Genomic DNA, 21266 nt, shown 5'->3' with positions numbered 1-21266 from the left:
GGAGCACCCAGTATAAGTCAAAACAATACTCTTTCAGGCATAGAGTGACAAATAAATTATGCAAAAAAGAACAAGAGAACTCTGGGTAGTTCTCAAGTTTGGGTGGAAAGCAGCTCTTGTATAGAGCACTCTCAACACCAGCGACACTCTAGATCTGCTCACCTCAAATGTCTGCTTTTCTACCAAAGTCTTTAAGCATAGGATTAACATAGTGCTATCCATGCAGAGATAGAAATGGACAAAGTCTTTTGCCATTTCTACAGCAAAGTCTTTAAGCATAGGACTAGCACAGTGCTGACCTTGCCGAGCTGTAAAATGACAAAAGCCATTTACCACTCCAGGCACAATATTACAGCTTTGAATTGGTAAAATACCAACCAAGCCAACCTGAAATGAGTAAAAGCAACCCCTGACACAGTGTTTCGCTCTAATTAGAGCTCTTCAGAGAGGTATAGCTTTGTCCAGACTCAAGGGAGCACCCAGTATAAGTCAAAAAAATACCTTTTCAGGCATAGAGTGACGAATAAATTATGCAAAAAGGAAGAAGAGAACACTGGCTAGTTCTCAAGTTTAGGTGGAAAGCAGCTCTTGTATAGAGCACTCTCAGCACCAGCAACACTCTAGATCTGCTCACCTCAAATGTCTGCTTTTCTAGCAAAGTCTTTAAGCATAGGATTAACATAGTGCTATCCATGCCGAGATAGAAATGGACAAAGTCTTTTGCCATTTCTACAGCAAAGTCTTTAAGCATAGGACTAGCACAGTGCTGACCTTGCCGAGCTGTAAAATGACAAAAGCCATTTACCACTCCAGGCACAATATTACAGCTTTGAATTGGTAAAATACCAACCAAGCCAACCTGAAATGAGTAAAAGCAACCCCTGACACAGTGTTTCGTTCTAATTAGAGATCTTCAGAGAGGTATGGCTTTGTCCAGACTCAAGGAAGCACCCAGTATAAGTAAAAAAAATACCCTTTCAGGCATAGAGTGACGAATAAATTATGCAAAAAAGAAGAAGAGAACTCTGGGTAGTTCTCAAGTTTAGGTGGAAAGCAGCTCTTGTATAGAGCACTCTCAACACCAGCGACACTCTAGATCTGCTCACCTCAAATGTCTGCTTTTCTATCAAAGTCTTTAAGCATAGGATTAACATAGTGCTATCCATGCCGAGATAGAAATGGACAAAGTCTTTTGCCATTTCTACAGCAAAGTCTTTAAGCATAGGACTAGCACTGTGCTGACCTTGCAGAGTTGTAAAATGACAAAAGCCATTTACCACTCCAGGCACAATATTACAGCTTTGAATTGGTAAAATACCAACCAAGCCAACCTGAAATGAGTAAAAGCAACCCCTGACACAGTGTTTCGCTCTAATTAGAGCTCTTCAGAGAGGTATAGCTTTGTCCAGACTCAAGGGAGCACCCAGTATAAGTCAAAAAAATACCCTTTCAGGCATAGAGTGACGAATAAATTATGCAAAAAGGAAGAAGAGAACTCTGGGTAGTTCTCAAGTTTAGGTGGAAAGCAGCTCTTGTATAGAGCACTCTCAACACCAGCGACACTCTAGATCTGCTCACCTCAAATGTCTGCTTTTCTATCAGAGTCTTTTAGCATAGGATTAACATAGCGCTATCCATGCCGAGATAGAAATGGACAAAGTCTTTTGCCATTTCTACAGCAAAGTCTTTAAGCATAGGACTAGCACAGTGCTGACCTTGCCGAGCTGTAAAATGACAAAAGCCATTTACCACTCCAGGCACAATATTACAGCTTTGAATTGGTAAAATACCAACCAAGCCAACCTGAAATGAGTAAAAGCAACCCCTGACACAGTGTTTCGCTCTAATTAGAGCTCTTCAGAGAGGTATAGCTTTGTCCAGACTCAAGGGAGCACCCAGTATAAGTCAAAAAAATACCCTTTCAGGCATAGAGTGACGAATAAATTATGCAAAAAGGAAGAAGAGAACTCTGGGTAGTTCTCAAGTTTAGGTGGAAAGCAGCTCTTGTATAGAGAACTCTCAACACCAGAGACACTCTAGATCTGCTCACCTCAAATGTCTGCTTTTCTATCAAAGTCTTTAAGCATAGGATTAACATAGTGCTATCCATGCCGAGATAGAAATGGACAAAGTCTTTTGCCATTTCTACAGCAAAGTCTTTAAGCATAGGACTAGCACAGTGCTGACCTTGCCGAGCTGTAAAATGACAAAACCCATTTACCACTCCAGGCACAATATTACAGCTTTGAATTGGTAAAATACCAACCAAGCCAACCTGAAATGAGTAAAAGCAACCCCTGACACAGTGTTTCGCTCTAATTAGAGCTCTTCAGAGAGGTATAGCTTTGTCCAGACTCAAGGGAGCACCCAGTATAAGTAAAAAAAATACCCTTTCAGGCATAGAGTGACGAATAAATTATGCAAAAAGGAAGAAGAGAACTCTGGCTAGTTCTCAAGTTTAGGTGTAAAGCAGCTCTTGTATAGAGCACTCTCAACACCAGCGACACTTTAGATCTGCTCACCTCAAATGTCTGCTTTTCTAGCAAAGTCTTTAAGCATAGGATTAACATAGTGCTATCCATGCCGAGATAGAAATGGACAAAGTCTTTTGCCATTTCTACAGCAAAGTCTTTAAGCATAGGACTAGCACAGTGCTGACCTTGCCGAGCTGTAAAATGACAAAAGCCATTTACCACTCCAGGCACAATATTACAGCTTTGAATTGGTAAAATACCAACCAAGCCAACCTGAAATGAGTAAAAGCAACCCCTGACACAGTGTTTCGTTCTAATTAGAGATCTTCAGAGAGGTATGGCTTTGTCCAGACTCAAGGAAGCACCCAGTATAAGTAAAAAAAATACCCTTTCAGGCATAGAGTGACGAATAAATTATGCAAAAAAGAAGAAGAGAACTCTGGGTAGTTCTCAAGTTTAGGTGGAAAGCAGCTCTTGTATAGAGCACTCTCAACACCAGCGACACTCTAGATCTGCTCACCTCAAATGTCTGCTTTTCTATCAAAGTCTTTAAGCATAGGATTAACATAGTGCTATCCATGCCGAGATAGAAATGGACAAAGTCTTTTGCCATTTCTACAGCAAAGTCTTTAAGCATAGGACTAGCACTGTGCTGACCTTGCAGAGTTGTAAAATGACAAAAGCCACTTACCACTCCAGGCACAATATTGCAGCTTTGAATTGGTAAAATACCAACCAAGCCAACCTGAAATGAGTAAAAGCAACCCCTGACACAGTGTTTCGCTCTAATTAGAGCTCTTCAGAGAGGTATAGCTTTGTCCAGACTCAAGGGAGCACCCAGTATAAGTCAAAAAAATACCCTTTCAGGCATAGAGTGATGAATAAATTATGCAAAAAGGAAGAAGAGAACTCTGGGTAGTTCTCAAGTTTAGGTGGAAAGCAGCTCTTGTATAGAGCACTCTCAACACCAGCGACACTCTAGATCTGCTCACCTCAAATGTCTGCTTTTCTATCAGAGTCTTTTAGCATAGGATTAACATAGCGCTATCCATGCCAAGATAGAAATGGACAAAGTCTTTTGCCATTTCTACAGCAAAGTCTTTAAGCATAGGACTAGCACAGTGCTGACCTTGCCGAGCTGTAAAATGACAAAAGCCATTTACCACTCCAGGCACAATATTACAGCTTTGAATTGGTAAAATACCAACCAAGCCAACCTGAAATGAGTAAAAGCAACCCCTGACACAGTGTTTCGCTCTAATTAGAGCTCTTCAGAGAGGTATAGCTTTGTCCAGACTCAAGGGAGCACCCAGTATAAGTCAAAAAAATACCCTTTCAGGCATAGAGTGACGAATAAATTATGCAAAAAGGAAGAAGAGAACTCTGGGTAGTTCTCAAGTTTAGGTGGAAAGCAGCTCTTGTATAGAGCACTCTCAACACCAGAGGCACTCTAGATCTGCTCACCTCAAATGTCTGCTTTTCTATCAAAGTCTTTAAGCATAGGATTAACATAGTGCTATCCATGCCGAGATAGAAATGGACAAAGTCTTTTGCCATTTCTACAGCAAAGTCTTTAAGCATAGGACTAGCACAGTGCTGACCTTGCCGAGCTGTAAAATGACAAAACTCATTTACCACTCCAGGCACAATATTACAGCTTTGAATTGGTAAAATACCAACCAAGCCAACCTGAAATGAGTAAAAGCAACCCCTGACACAGTGTTTCGCTCTAATTAGAGCTCTTCAGAGAGGTATGGCTTTGTCCAGACTCAAGGGAGCACCCAGTATAAGTCAAAAAAATACCCTTTCAGGCATAGAGTGACGAATAAATTATGCAAAAAGGAAGAAGAGAACTCTGGCTAGTTCTCAAGTTTAGGTGGAAAGCAGCTCTTGTATAGAGCACTCTCAACACCAGTGACACTTTAGATCTGCTCACCTCAAATGTCTGCTTTTCTAGCAAAGTCTTTAAGCATAGGATTAACATAGTGCTATCCATGCCGAGATAGAAATGGACAAAGTCTTTTGCCATTTCTACAGCAAAGTCTTTAAGCATAGGACTAGCACAGTGCTGACCTTGCCGAGCTGTAAAATGACAAAAGCCATTTACCACTCCAGGCACAATATTACAGCTTTGAATTGGTAAAATACCAACCAAGCCAACCTGAAATGAGTAAAAGCAACCGCTGACACAGTGTTTCGTTCTAATTAGAGATCTTCAGAGAGGTATAGCTTTGTCCAGACTCAAGGGAGCACCCAGTATAAGTCAAAAAAATACCCTTTCAGGCATAGAGTGACGAATGAATTATGCAAAAAAGAAGAAGAGAACTCTGGGTAGTTCTCAAGTTTAGGTGGAAAGCAGCTCTTGTATAGAGCACTCTCAACACCAGCGACACTCTAGATCTGCTCACCTCAAATGTCTGCTTTTCTATCAAAGTCTTTAAGCATAGGATTAACATAGTGCTATCCATGCCGAGATAGAAATGGACAAAGTCTTTTGCCATTTCTACAGCAAAATCTTTAAGCATAGGACTAGCACAGTGCTGACCTTGCCGAGTTGTAAAATGACAAAAGCCATTTACCATTCCAGGCACAATATTACAGCTTTGAATTGGTAAAATACCAACCAAGCCAACCTGAAATGAGTAAAAGCAACCCCTGACACAGTGTTTCGCTCTAATTAGAGCTCTTCAGAGAGGTATAGCTTTGTCCAGACTCAAGGGAGCACCCAGTATAAGTCAAAAAATACCCTTTCAGGCATAGAGTGACGAATAAATTATGCAAAAAGGAAGAAGAGAACTCAGGGTAGTTCTCAAGTTTAGTTGGAAAGCAGCTCTTGTATAGAGCACTCTCAACACCAGCGACACTCTAGATCTGCTCACCTCAAATGTCTGCTTTTCTATCAAAGTCTTTAAGCTTAGGATTAACATAGTGCTATCCATGCCGAGATAGAAATGGACAAAGTCTTTTGCCATTTCTACAGCAAAGTCTTTAAGCATAGGACTAGCACAGTGCTGACCTTGCCGAGCTGTAAAATGACAAACGCCATTTACCACTCCAGGCACAAAATTACAGCTTTGAATTGGTAAAATACCAACCAAGCCAATCTGAAATGAGTAAAAGCAACCCCTGACACAGTGTTTCGCTCCAATTAGAGCTCTTCAGAGAGGTATAGCTTTGTCCAAACTCAAGAGAGCACCCAGTATAAGTCAAAAAAATACCCTTTCAAGCATAGAGTGACAAAAAATTATGCAAAAAGGAAGAAGAGAACTCTGGGTAGTTCTCAAGTTTAGGTGGAAAGCAGCTCTTGTATAGAGCACTCTCAACACCAGCGACACTCTAGATCTGCTCACCTCAAATGTCTGCGTTTCTATCAAAGTCTTTAAGCATAGGATTAACATAGTGCTATCCATGCCGAGATAGAAATGGACAAAGTCTTTTGCCATTTCTACAGCAAAGTCTTTAAGCATAGGACTAGCACAGTGCTGACCTTGCCGAGCTGTAAAATGACAAAAGCCATTTACCAGTCCAGGCACAATATTACAGCTTTGAATTGGTAAAATACCAACCAAGCCAACCTGAAATGAGTAAAAGCAACCCCTGACACAGTGTTTCGCTCTAATTAGAGCTCTTCAGAGAGATATAGCTTTGTCCAGACTCAAGGGAGCACCCAGTATAAGTCAAAAAAATACCCTTTCAGGCATAGAGTGACGAATAAATTATGCAAAAAAGAAGAAGAGAACTCTGGGTAGTTCTCAAGTTTAGGTGGAAAGCAGCTCTTGTATAGAGCACTCTCAACACCAGAGACACTCTAGATCTGCTCACCTCAAATGTCTGCTTTTCTATCAAAGTCTTTAAGCATAGGATTAACATAGTGCTATCCATGCCGAGATAGAAATGGACAACGTCTTTTGCCATTTCTACAGCAAAGTCTTTAAGCATAGGACTAGCACAGTGCTGACCTTGCCGAGTTGTAAAATGACAAAAGCCATTTACCACTCCAGGCACAATATTACAGCTTTGAATTGGTAAAATACCAACCAAGCCAACCTGAAATGAGTAAAAGCAACCCCTGACACAGTGTTTCGCTCTAATTAGAGCTCTTCAGAGAGGTATAGCTTTGTCCAGACTCAAGGGAGCACCCAGTATAAGTCAAAAAAATACCCTTTCAGGCATAGAGTGACGAATAAATTATGCAAAAAGGAAGAAGAGAACTCTGGCTAGTTCTCAAGTTTAGGTGGAAAGCAGCTCTTGTATAGAGCACTCTCAACACCAGCGACACTCTAGATCTGCTCACCTCAAATGTCTGCTTTTCTATCAAAGTCTTTAAGCATAGGATTAACATAGTGCTATCCATGCCGAGATAGAAATGGACAAAGTCTTTTGCCATTTCTACATCAAAGTCTTTAAGCATAGGACTAGCACAGTGCTGACCTTGCCGAGCTGTAAAATGACAAAAGCCATTTACCAGTCCAGGCACAATATTACAGCTTTGAATTGGTAAAATACCAACCAAGCCAACCTGAAATGAGTAAAAGCAACCCCTGACACAGTGTTTCGCTCTAATTAGAGCTCTTCAGAGAGGTATAGCTTTGTCCAGACTCAAGGGAGCACCCAGTATAAGTCAAAAAAATACCCTTTCAGGCATAGAGTGACGAATAAATTATGCAAAAAGGAAGAAGAGAACTCTGGGTAGTTCTCAAGTTTAGGTGGAAAGCAGCTCTTGTATAGAGCACTCTCAACACCAGCGACACTCTAGATCTGCTCACCTCAAATATCTGCTTTTCTATCAAAGTCTTTAAGCATAGGATTAACATAGTGCTATCCATGCCGAGATAGAAATGGACAAAGTCTTTTGCCATTTCTACAGCAAAGTCTTTAAGCATAGGACTAGCACAGTGCTGACCTTGCCGAGCTGTAAAATGACAAAAGCCATTTACCACTCCAGGCACAATATTAGAGCTTTGAATTGGTAAAATACCAACCAAGCCAACCTGAAATAAGTAAAAGCAACCCCTGACACAGTGTTTCGTTCTAATTAGAGATCTTCAGAGAGGTATGGCTTTGTCCAGACTCAAGGAAGCACCCAGTATAAGTAAAAAAAATACCCTTTCAGGCATAGAGTGACGAATAAATTATGCAAAAAAGAAGAAGAGAACTCTGGGTAGTTCTCAAGTTTAGGTGGAAAGCAGCTCTTGTATAGAGCACTCTCAACACCAGCGACACTCTAGATCTGCTCACCTCAAATGTCTGCTTTTCTATCAAAGTCTTTAAGCATAGGATTAACATAGTGCTATCCATGCCGAGATAGAAATGGACAAAGTCTTTTGCCATTTCTACAGCAAAGTCTTTAAGCATAGGACTAGCACTGTGCTGACCTTGCAGAGTTGTAAAAGGACAAAAGCCACTTACCACTCCAGGCACAATATTACAGCTTTGAATTGGTAAAATACCAACCAAGCCAACCTGAAATGAGTAAAAGCAACCCCTGACACAGTGTTTCGCTCTAATTAGAGCTCTTCAGAGAGGTATAGCTTTGTCCAGACTCAAGGGAGCACCCAGTATAAGTAAAAAAAATACCCTTTCAGGCATAGAGTGACGAATAAATTATGCAAAAAGGAAGAAGAGAACTCTGGGTAGTTCTCAAGTTTAGGTGGAAAGCAGCTCTTGTATAGAGCACTCTCAACACCAGCGACACTCTAGATCTGCTCACCTCAAATGTCTGCTTTTCTATCAGAGTCTTTTAGCATAGGATTAACATAGCGCTATCCATGCCGAGATAGAAATGGACAAAGTCTTTTGCCATTTCTACAGCAAAGTCTTTAAGCATAGGACTAGCACAGTGCTGACCTACCCGAGCTGTAAAATGACAAAAGCCATTTACCACTCCAGGCACAATATTACTGCTTTGAATTGGTAAAATACCAACCAAGCCAACCTGAAATGAGTAAAAGCAACCCCTGACACAGTGTTTCGCTCTAATTAGAGCTCTTCAGAGAGGTATAGCTTTGTCCAGACTCAAGAGAGCACCCAGTATAAGTCAAAAAAATACCCTTTCAGGCAGAGAGTGACGAATAAATAATGCAAAAAAGAAGAGAACTCTGGCTAGTTCTCAAGTTTAGGTGGAAAGCAGCTCTTGTATAGAGCACTCTCAACACCAGCGACACTCTAGATCTGCTCACCTCAAATGTCTGCTTTTCTATCAAAGTCTTTAAGCATAGGATTAACATAGTGCTATCCATGCCGAGATAGAAATGGACAAAGTCTTTTGCCATTTCTACAGCAAAGTCTTTAAGCATAGGACTAGCACAGTGCTGACCATGCCGAGTTGTAAAATGACAAAAGCCATTTACCACTCCAGGCACAATATTACAGCTTTGAATTGGTAAAATACCAACCAAGCCAACCTGAAATGAGTAAAAGCAACCCCTGACACAGTGTTTCGCTCTAATTAGAGCTCTTCATAGAGGTATAGCTTTGTTCAGACTCAAGGGAGCACCCAGTATAAGTCAAAACAATACTCTTTCAGGCATAGAGTGACAAATAAATTATGCAAAAAAGAACAAGAGAACTCTGGGTAGTTCTCAAGTTTGGGTGGAAAGCAGCTCTTGTATAGAGCACTCTCAACACCAGCGACACTCTAGATCTGCTCACCTCAAATGTCTGCTTTTCTACCAAAGTCTTTAAGCATAGGATTAACATAGTGCTATCCATGCAGAGATAGAAATGGACAAAGTCTTTTGCCATTTCTACAGCAAAGTCTTTAAGCATAGGACTAGCACAGTGCTGACCTTGCCGAGCTGTAAAATGACAAAAGCCATTTACCACTCCAGGCACAATATTACAGCTTTGAATTGGTAAAATACCAACCAAGCCAACCTGAAATGAGTAAAAGCAACCCCTGACACAGTGTTTCGCTCTAATTAGAGCTCTTCAGAGAGGTATAGCTTTGTCCAGACTCAAGGGAGCACCCAGTATAAGTCAAAAAAATACCTTTTCAGGCATAGAGTGACGAATAAATTATGCAAAAAGGAAGAAGAGAACTCAGGGTAGTTCTCAAGTTTAGGTGGAAAGCAGCTCTTGTATAGAGCACTCTCAGCACCAGCAACACTCTAGATCTGCTCACCTCAAATGTCTGCTTTTCTAGCAAAGTCTTTAAGCATAGGATTAACATAGTGCTATCCATGCCGAGATAGAAATGGACAAAGTCTTTTGCCATTTCTACAGCAAAGTCTTTAAGCATAGGACTAGCACAGTGCTGACCTTGCCGAGCTGTAAAATGACAAAAGCCATTTACCACTCCAGGCACAATATTACAGCTTTGAATTGGTAAAATACCAACCAAGCCAACCTGAAATGAGTAAAAGCAACCCCTGACACAGTGTTTCGTTCTAATTAGAGATCTTCAGAGAGGTATGGCTTTGTCCAGACTCAAGGAAGCACCCAGTATAAGTAAAAAAAATACCCTTTCAGGCATAGAGTGACGAATAAATTATGCAAAAAAGAAGAAGAGAACTCTGGGTAGTTCTCAAGTTTAGGTGGAAAGCAGCTCTTGTATAGAGCACTCTCAACACCAGCGACACTCTAGATCTGCTCACCTCAAATGTCTGCTTTTCTATCAAAGTCTTTAAGCATAGGATTAACATAGTGCTATCCATGCCGAGATAGAAATGGACAAAGTCTTTTGCCATTTCTACAGCAAAGTCTTTAAGCATAGGACTAGCACTGTGCTGACCTTGCAGAGTTGTAAAATGACAAAAGCCATTTACCACTCCAGGCACAATATTACAGCTTTGAATTGGTAAAATACCAACCAAGCCAACCTGAAATGAGTAAAAGCAACCCCTGACACAGTGTTTCGCTCTAATTAGAGCTCTTCAGAGAGGTATAGCTTTGTCCAGACTCAAGGGAGCACCCAGTATAAGTCAAAAAAATACCCTTTCAGGCATAGAGTGACGAATAAATTATGCAAAAAGGAAGAAGAGAACTCTGGGTAGTTCTCAAGTTTAGGTGGAAAGCAGCTCTTGTATAGAGCACTCTCAACACCAGCGACACTCTAGATCTGCTCACCTCAAATGTCTGCTTTTCTATCAGAGTCTTTTAGCATAGGATTAACATAGCGCTATCCATGCCGAGATAGAAATGGACAAAGTCTTTTGCCATTTCTACAGCAAAGTCTTTAAGCATAGGACTAGCACAGTGCTGACCTTGCCGAGCTGTAAAATGACAAAAGCCATTTACCACTCCAGGCACAATATTACAGCTTTGGATTGGTAAAATACCAACCAAGCCAACCTGAAATGAGTAAAAGCAACCCCTGACACAGTGTTTCGCTCTAATTAGAGCTCTTCAGAGAGGTATAGCTTTGTCCAGACTCAAGGGAGCACCCAGTATAAGTCAAAAAAATACCCTTTCAGGCATAGAGTGACGAATAAATTATGCAAAAAGGAAGAAGAGAACTCTGGGTAGTTCTCAAGTTTAGGTGGAAAGCAGCTCTTGTATAGAGCACTCTCAACACCAGAGACACTCTAGATCTGCTCACCTCAAATGTCTGCTTTTCTATCAAAGTCTTTAAGCATAGGATTAACATAGTGCTATCCATGCCGAGATAGAAATGGACAAAGTCTTTTGCCATTTCTACAGCAAAGTCTTTAAGCATAGGACTAGCACAGTGCTGACCTTGCCGAGCTGTAAAATGACAAAACCCATTTACCACTCCAGGCACAATATTACAGCTTTGAATTGGTAAAATACCAACCAAGCCAACCTGAAATGAGTAAAAGCAACCCCTGACACAGTGTTTCGCTCTAATTAGAGCTCTTCAGAGAGGTATAGCTTTGTCCAGACTCAAGGGAGCACCCAGTATAAGTAAAAAAAATACCCTTTCAGGCATAGAGTGACGAATAAATTATGCAAAAAGGAAGAAGAGAACTCTGGCTAGTTCTCAAGTTTAGGTGTAAAGCAGCTCTTGTATAGAGCACTCTCAACACCAGCGACACTTTAGATCTGCTCACCTCAAATGTCTGCTTTTCTAGCAAAGTCTTTAAGCATAGGATTAACATAGTGCTATCCATGCCGAGATAGAAATGGACAAAGTCTTTTGCCATTTCTACAGCAAAGTCTTTAAGCATAGGACTAGCACAGTGCTGACCTTGCCGAGCTGTAAAATGACAAAAGCCATTTACCACTCCAGGCACAATATTACAGCTTTGAATTGGTAAAATACCAACCAAGCCAACCTGAAATGAGTAAAAGCAACCCCTGACACAGTGTTTCGTTCTAATTAGAGATCTTCAGAGAGGTATGGCTTTGTCCAGACTCAAGGAAGCACCCAGTATAAGTAAAAAAAATACCCTTTCAGGCATAGAGTGACGAATAAATTATGCAAAAAAGAAGAAGAGAACTCTGGGTAGTTCTCAAGTTTAGGTGGAAAGCAGCTCTTGTATAGAGCACTCTCAACACCAGCGACACTCTAGATCTGCTCACCTCAAATGTCTGCTTTTCTATCAAAGTCTTTAAGCATAGGATTAACATAGTGCTATCCATGCCGAGATAGAAATGGACAAAGTCTTTTGCCATTTCTACAGCAAAGTCTTTAAGCATAGGACTAGCACTGTGCTGACCTTGCAGAGTTGTAAAATGACAAAAGCCACTTACCACTCCAGGCACAATATTACAGCTTTGAATTGGTAAAATACCAACCAAGCCAACCTGAAATGAGTAAAAGCAACCCCTGACACAGTGTTTCGCTCTAATTAGAGCTCTTCAGAGAGGTATAGCTTTGTCCAGACTCAAGGGAGCACCCAGTATAAGTCAAAAAAATACCCTTTCAGGCATAGAGTGACGAATAAATTATGCAAAAAGGAAGAAGAGAACTCTGGGTAGTTCTCAAGTTTAGGTGGAAAGCAGCTCTTGTATAGAGCACTCTCAACACCAGCGACACTCTAGATCTGCTCACCTCAAATGTCTGCTTTTCTATCAGAGTCTTTTAGCATAGGATTAACATAGCGCTATCCATGCCGAGATAGAAATGGACAAAGTCTTTTGCCATTTCTACAGCAAAGTCTTTAAGCATAGGACTAGCACAGTGCTGACCTTGCCGAGCTGTAAAATGACAAAAGCCATTTACCACTCCAGGCACAATATTACAGCTTTGAATTGGTAAAATACCAACCAAGCCAACCTGAAATGAGTAAAAGCAACCCCTGACACAGTGTTTCGCTCTAATTAGAGCTCTTCAGAGAGGTATAGCTTTGTCCAGACTCAAGGGAGCACCCAGTATAAGTCAAAAAAATACCCTTTCAGGCATAGAGTGACGAATAAATTATGCAAAAAGGAAGAAGAGAACTCTGGGTAGTTCTCAAGTTTAGGTGGAAAGCAGCTCTTGTTTAGAGCACTCTCAACACCAGAGACACTCTAGATCTGCTCACCTCAAATGTCTGCTTTTCTATCAAAGTCTTTAAGCATAGGATTAACATAGTGCTATCCATGCCGAGATAGAAATGGACAAAGTCTTTTGCCATTTCTACAGCAAAGTCTTTAAGCATAGGACTAGCACAGTGCTGACCTTGCCGAGCTGTAAAATGACAAAACCCATTTACCACTCCAGGCACAATATTACAGCTTTGAATTGGTAAAATACCAACCAAGCCAACCTGAAATGAGTAAAAGCAACCCCTGACACAGTGTTTCGCTCTAATTAGAGCTCTTCAGAGAGGTATAGCTTTGTCCAGACTCAAGGGAGCACCCAGTATAAGTCAAAAAAATACCCTTTCAGGCATAGAGTGACAAATAAATTATGCAAAAAAGAAGAAGAGAACTCTGGGTAGTTCTCAAGTTTAGGTGGAAAGCAGCTCTTGTATAGAGCACTCTCAACACCAGCGACACTCTAGATCTGCTCACCTCAAATGTCTGCTTTTCTATCAAAGTCTTTAAGCATAGGATTAACATAGTGCTATCCATGCCGAGATAGAAATGGACAAAGTCTTTTGCCATTTCTACAGCAAAATCTTTAAGCATAGGACTAGCACAGTGCTGACCTTGCCGAGTTGTAAAATGACAAAAGCCATTTACCATTCCAGGCACAATATTACAGCTTTGAATTGGTAAAATACCAACCAAGCCAACCTGAAATGAGTAAAAGCAACCCCTGACACAGTGTTTCGCTCTAATTAGAGCTCTTCAGAGAGGTATAGCTTTGTCCAGACTCAAGGGAGCACCCAGTATAAGGCAAAAAAATACCCTTTCAGGCATAGAGTGACGAATAAATTATGCAAAAAGGAAGAAGAGAACTCTGGGTAGTTCTCAAGTTTAGGTGGAAAGCAGCTCTTGTATAGAGCACTCTCAACACCAGCGTCACTCTAGATCTGCTCACCTCAAATGTCTGCTTTTCTATCAAAGTCTTTAAGCATAGGATTAACATAGCGCTATCCATGCCAAGATAGAAATGGACAAAGTCTTTTGCCATTTCTACAGCAAAGTGTTTAAGCATAGGACTAGCACAGTGCTGACCTTGCCGAGCTGTAAAATGACAAAAGCCATTTACCACTCCAGGCACAATATTACAGCTTTGAATTGGTAAAATACCAACCAAGCCAACCTGAAATGAGTAAAAGCAACCCCTGACACAGTGTTTCGCTCTAATTAGAGCTCTTCAGAGAGGTATAGCTTTGTCCAGACTCAAGGGAGCACCCAGTATAAGTCAAAAAATACCCTTTCAGGCATAGAGTGACGAATAAATTATGCAAAAAGGAAGAAGAGAACTCAGGGTAGTTCTCAAGTTTAGTTGGAAAGCAGCTCTTGTATAGAGCACTCTCAACACCAGCGACACTCTAGATCTGCTCACCTCAAATGTCTGCTTTTCTATCAAAGTCTTTAAGCTTAGGATTAACATAGTGCTATCCATGCCGAGACAGAAATGGACAAAGTCTTTTGCCATTTCTACAGCAAAGTCTTTAAGCATAGGACTAGCACAGTGCTGACCTTGCCGAGCTGTAAAATGACAAACGCCATTTACCACTCCAGGCACAAAATTACAGCTTTGAATTGGTAAAATACCAACCAAGCCAATCTGAAATGAGTAAAAGCAACCCCTGACACAGTGTTTCGCTCTAATTAGAGCTCTTCAGAGAGGTATAGCTTTGTCCAAACTCAAGAGAGCACCCAGTATAAGTCAAAAAAATACCCTTTCAAGCATAGAGTGACAAAAAATTATGCAAAAAGGAAGAAGAGAACTCTGGGTAGTTCTCAAGTTTAGGTGGAAAGCAGCTCTTGTATAGAGCACTCTCAACACCAGCGACACTCTAGATCTGCTCACCTCAAATGTCTGCGTTTCTATCAAAGTCTTTAAGCATAGGATTAACATAGTGCTATCCATGCCGAGATAGAAATGGACAAAGTCTTTTGCCATTTCTACAGCAAAGTCTTTAAGCATAGGACTAGCACAGTGCTGACCTTGCCGAGCTGTAAAATGACAAAAGCCATTTACCAGTCCAGGCACAATATTACAGCTTTGAATTGGTAAAATACCAACCAAGCCAACCTGAAATGAGTAAAAGCAACCCCTGACACAGTGTTTCGCTCTAATTAGAGCTCTTCAGAGAGATATAGCTTTGTCCAGACTCAAGGGAGCACCCAGTATAAGTCAAAAAAATACCCTTTCAGGCATAGAGTGACGAATAAATTATGCAAAAAAGAAGAAGAGAACTCTGGGTAGTTCTAAAGTTTAGGTGGAAAGCAGCTCTTGTATAGAGCACTCTCAACACCAGAGACACTCTAGATCTGCTCACCTCAAATGTCTGCTTTTCTATCAAAGTCTTTAAGCATAGGATTAACATAGTGCTATCCATGCCGAGATAGAAATGGACAACGTCTTTTGCCATTTCTACAGCAAAGTCTTTAAGCATAGGACTAGCACAGTGCTGACCTTGCCGAGTTGTAAAATGACAAAAGCCATTTACCACTCCAGGCACAATATTACAGCTTTGAATTGGTAAAATACCAACCAAGCCAACCTGAAATGAGTAAAAGCAACCCCTGACACAGTGTTTCGCTCTAATTAGAGCTCTTCAGAGAGGTATAGCTTTGTCCAGACTCAAGGAAGCACCCAGTATAAGTCAAAAAAATACCCTTTCAGGCATAGAGTGACGAATAAATTATGCAAAAAGGAAGAAGAGAACTCTGGCTAGTTCTCAAGTTTAGGTGGAAAGCAGCTCTTGTATAGAGCACTCTCAACACCAGCGACACTCTAGATCTGCTCACCTCAAATGTCTGCTTTTCTATCAAAGTCTTTAAGCATAGGATTAACATAGTGCTATCCATGCCGAGATAGAAATGGACAAAGTCTTTTGCCATTTCTACATCAAAGTCTTTAAGCATAGGACTAGCACAGTGCTGACCTTGCCGAGCTGTAAAATGACAAAAGCCATTTACCAGTCCAGGCACAATATTACAGCTTTGAATTGGTAAAATACCAACCAAGCCAACCTGAAATGAGTAAAAGCAACCCCTGACACAGTGTTTCGCTCTAATTAGAGCTCTTCAGAGAGGTATAGCTTTGTCCAGACTCAAGGGAGCACCCAGTATAAGTCAAAAAAATACCCTTTCAGGCATTGAGTGACGAATAAATTATGCAAAAAGGAAGAAGAGAACTCTGGGTAGTTCTCAAGTTTAGGTGGAAAGCAGCTCTTGTATAGAGCACTCTCAACACCAGCGACACTCTAGATCTGCTCACCTCAAATGTCTGCTTTTCTATCAAAGTCTTTAAGCATAGGATTAACATAGTGCTATCCATGCCGAGATAGAAATGGACAAAGTCTTTTGCCATTTCTACAGCAAAGTCTTTAAGCATAGGACTAGCACTGTGCTGACCTTGCAGAGTTGTAAAATGACAAAAGCCACTTACCACTCCAGGCACAATATTACAGCTTTGAATTGGTAAAATACCAACCAAGCCAACCTGCAATGAGTAAAAGCAACCCCTGACACAGTGTTTCGCTCTAATTAGAGCTCTTCAGAGAGGTATAGCTTCGTCCAGACTCAAGGGAGCACCCAGTATAAGTCAAAAAAATACCCTTTCAGGCATAGAGTGACGAATAAATTATGCAAAAAGGAAGAAGAGAACTCTGGGTAGTTCTCAAGTTTAGGTGGAAAGCAGCTCTTGTATAGAGCACTCTCAACACCAGCGACACTCTAGATCTGCTCACCTCAAATGTCTGCTTTTCTATCAGAGTCTTTTAGCATAGGATTAACATAGCGCTATCCATGCCGAGATAGAAATGGACAAAGTCTTTTGCCATTTCTACAGCAAAGTCTTTAAGCATAGGACTAGCACAGTGCTGACCTTGCCGAGCTGTAAAATGACAAAAGCCATTTACCACTCCAGGCACAATATTACAGCTTTGAATTGGTAAAATACCAACCAAGCCAACCTGAAATGAGTAAAAGCAACCCCTGACACAGTGTTTGGCTCTAATTAGAGCTCTTCAGAGAGGTATAGCTTTGTCCAGACTCAAGGGAGCACCCAGTATAAGTCAAAAAAATACCCTTTCAGGCATAGAGTGACGAATAAATTATGCAAAAAGGAAGAAGAGAACTCTGGGTAGTTCTCAAGTTTAGGTGGAAAGCAGCTCTTGTATAGAGCACTCTCAACACCAGAGACACTCTAGATCTGCTCACCTCAAATGTCTGCTTTTCTATCAAAGTCTTTAAGCATAGGATTAACATAGTGCTATCCATGCCGAGATAGAAATGGACAAAGTCTTTTGCCATTTCTACAGCAAAGTCTTTAAGCATAGGACTAGCACAGTGCTGACCTTGCCGAGCTGTAAAATGACAAAACCCATTTACCACTCCAGGCACAATATTACAGCTTTGAATTGGTAAAATACCAACCAAGCCAACCTGAAATGAGTAAAAGCAACCCCTGACACAGTGTTTTGCTCTAATTAGAGCTCTTCAGAGAGGTATAGCTTTGTCCAGACTCAAGGGAGCACCCAGTATAAGTCAAAAAAATACCCTTTCAGGCATAGAGTGACGAATAAATTATGCAAAAAGGAAGAAGAGAACTCTGGCTAGTTCTCAAGTTTAGGTGTAAAGCAGCTCTTGTATAGAGCACTCTCAACACCAGCGACACTTTAGATCTGCTCACCTCAAATGTCTGCTTTTCTAGCAAAGTCTTTAAGCATAGGATTAACATAGTGCTATCCATGCCGAGATAGAAATGGACAAAGTCTTTTGCCATTTCTACAGCAAAGTCTTTAAGCATAGGACTAGCACAGTGCTGACCTTGCCGAGCTGTAAAATGACAAAAGCCATTTACCACTCCAGGCACAATATTACAGCTTTGAATTGGTAAAATACCAACCAAGCCAACCTGAAATGAGTAAAAGCAACCGCTGACACAATGTTTCGTTCTAATTAGAGATCTTCAGAGAGGTATAGCTTTGTCCAGACTCAAGGGAGCACCCAGTATAAGTCAAAAAAATACCCTTTCAGGCATAGAGTGACGAATAAATTATGCAAAAAAGAAGAAGAGAACTCTGGGTAGTTCTCAAGTTTAGGTGGAAAGCAGCTCTTGTATAGAGCACTCTCAACACCAGCGACACTCTAGATCTGCTCACCTCAAATGTCTGCTTTTCTATCAAAGTCTTTAAGCATAGGATTAACATAGTGCTATTCATGCCGAGATAGAAATGGACAAAGTCTTTTGCCATTTCTACAGCAAAGTCTTTAAGCATAGGACTAGCACAGTGCTGACCTTGCCGAGTTGTAAAATGACAAAAGCCATTTACCATTCCAGGCACAATATTACAGCTTTGAATTGGTAAAATACCAACCAAGCCAACCTGAAATGAGTAAAAGCAACCCCTGACACAGTGTTTCACTCTAATTAGAGCTCTTCAGAGAGGTATAGCTTTGTCCAGACTCAAGGGAGCACCCAGTATAAGGCAAAAAAATACCCTTTCAGGCATAGAGTGACGAATAAATTATGCAAAAAGGAAGAAGAGAACTCTGGGTAGTTCTCAAGTTTAGGTGGAAAGCAGCTCTTGTATAGTGCACTCTCAACACCAGCGTCACTCTAGATCTGCTCACCTCAAATGTCTGCTTTTCTATCAAAGTCTTTAAGCATAGGATTAACATAGCGCTATCCATGCCAAGATAGAAATGGACAAAGTCTTTTGCCATTTCTACAGCAAAGTGTTTAAGCATAGGACTAGCACAGTGCTGACCTTGCCGAGCTGTAAAATGACAAAAGCCATTTACCACTCCAGGCACAATATTACAGCTTTGAATTGGTAAAATACCAACCAAGCCAACCTGAAATGAGTAAAAGCAACCCCTGACACAGTGTTTCGCTCTAATTAGAGCTCTTCAGAGAGGTATAGCTTTGTCCAGACTCAAGGGAGCACCCAGTATAAGTCAAAAAAATACCCTTTCAGGCATAGAGTGACGAATAAATTATGCAAAAAGGAAGAAGAGAACTCAGGGTAGTTCTCAAATTTAGTTGGAAAGCAGCTCTTGTATAGAGCACTCTCAACACCAGCGACACTCTAGATCTGCTCACCTCAAATGTCTGCTTTTCTATCAAAGTCTTTAAGCATAGGATTAACATAGTGCTATCCATGCCGAGATAGAAATGGACAAAGTCTTTTGCCATTTCTACAGCAAAGTCTTTAAGCATAGGACTAGCACAGTGCTGACCTTGCCGAGCTGTAAAATGACAAACGCCATTTACCACTCCAGGCACAAAATTACAGCTTTGAATTGGTAAAATACCAACCAAGCCAATCTGAAATGAGTAAAAGCAACCCCTGACACAGTGTTTCGCTCTAATTAGAGCTCTTCAGAGAGGTATAGCTTTGTCCAAACTCAAGAGAGCACCCAGTATAAGTCAAAAAAATACCCTTTCAAGCATAGAGTGACAAAAAATTATGCAAAAAGGAAGAAGAGAACTCTGGGTAGTTCTCAAGTTTAGGTGGAAAGCAGCTCTTGTATAGAGCACTCTCAACACCAGCGACACTCTAGATCTGCTCACCTCAAATGTCTGCGTTTCTATCAAAGTCTTTAAGCATAGGATTAACATAGTGCTATCCATGCCGAGATAGAAATGGACAAAGTCTTTTGCCATTTCTACAGCAAAGTCTTTAAGCATAGGACTAGCACAGTGCTGACCTTGCCGAGCTGTAAAATTACAAAAGCCATTTACCAGTCCAGGCACAATATTACAGCTTTGAATTGGTAAAATACCAACCAAGCCAAACTGAAATGAGTAAAAGCAACCCCTGACACAGTGTTTCGCTCTAATTAGAGCTCTTCAGAGAGGTATAGCTTTGTCCAGACTCAAGGGAGCACCCAGTATAAGTCAAAAAAATACCCTTTCAGGCATAGAGTGACGAATAAATTATGCAAAAAAGAAGAAGAGAACTCTGGGTAGTTCTCAAGTTTAGGTGGAAAGCAGCTCTTGTATAACGCACTCTCAACACCAGAGACACTCTAGATCTGCTCACCTCAAATGTCTGCTTTTCTATCAAAGTCTTTAAGCATAGGATTAACATAGCGCTATCCATGCCGAGATAGAAATGGACAACGTCTTTTGCCATTTCTACAGCAAAGTCTTTAAGCATAGGACTAGCACAGTGCTGACCTTGCCGAGCTGTAAAATGACAAAAGCCATTTACCACTCCAGGCACAATATTACAGCTTTGAATTGGTAAAATACCAACCAAGCCAACCTGAAATGAGTAAAAGCAACCCCTGACACAGTGTTTGGCTCTAATTAGAGCTCTTCAGAGAGGTATAGCTTTGTCCAGACTCAAGGGAGCACCCAGTATAAGTCAAAAAAATACCCTTTCAGGCATAGAGTGACGAATAAATTATGCAAAAAGGAAGAAGAGAACTCTGGGTAGTTCTCAAGTTTAGGTGGAAAGCAGCTCTTGTATAGAGCACTCTCAACACCAGAGACACTCTAGATCTGCTCACCTCAAATGTCTGCTTTTCTATCAAAGTCTTTAAGCATAGGATTAACATAGTGCTATCCATGCCGAGATAGAAATGGACGAAGTCTTTTGCCATTTCTACAGCAAAGTCTTTAAGCATAGGACTAGCACAGTGCTGACCTTGCCGAGCTGTAAAATGACAAAACCCATTTACCACTCCAGGCACAATATTACAGCTTTGAATTGGTAAAATACCAACCAAGCCAACCTGAAATGAGTAAAAGCAACCCCTGACACAGTGTTTCGCTCTAATTAGAGCTCTTCAGAGAGGTATAGCTTTGTCCAGACTCAAGGGAGCACCCAGTATAAGTAAAAAAAATACCCTTTCAGGCATAGAGTGACGAATAAATTATGCAAAAAGGAAGAAGAGAACTCTGGCTAGTTCTCAAGTTTAGGTGTAAAGCAGCTCTTGTATAGAGCACTCTCAACACCAGCGACACTTTAGATCTGCTCACCTCAAATGTCTGCTTTTCTAGCAAAGTCTTTAAGCATAGGATTAACATAGTGCTATCCATGCCGAGATAGAAATGGACAAAGTCTTTTGCCATTTCTTCAGCAAAGTCTTTAAGCATAGGACTAGCACAGTGCTGACCTTGCCGAGCTGTAAAATGACAAAAGCCATTTACCACTCCAGGCACAATATTACAGCTTTGAATTGGTAAAATACCAACCAAGCCAACCTGAAATGAGTAAAAGCAACCGCTGACACAATGTTTCGTTCTAATTAGAGATCTTCAGAGAGGTATAGCTTTGTCCAGACTCAAGGGAGCACCCAGTATAAGTCAAAAAAATACCCTTT

Source organism: Triturus cristatus, chromosome 5_2, assembly GCF_964204655.1.
Source record: "Triturus cristatus chromosome 5_2, aTriCri1.1, whole genome shotgun sequence".
Lineage (NCBI taxonomy): Eukaryota > Metazoa > Chordata > Amphibia > Caudata > Salamandridae > Triturus > Triturus cristatus.
Note: the sequence above shows the minus strand (reverse complement) of the source record.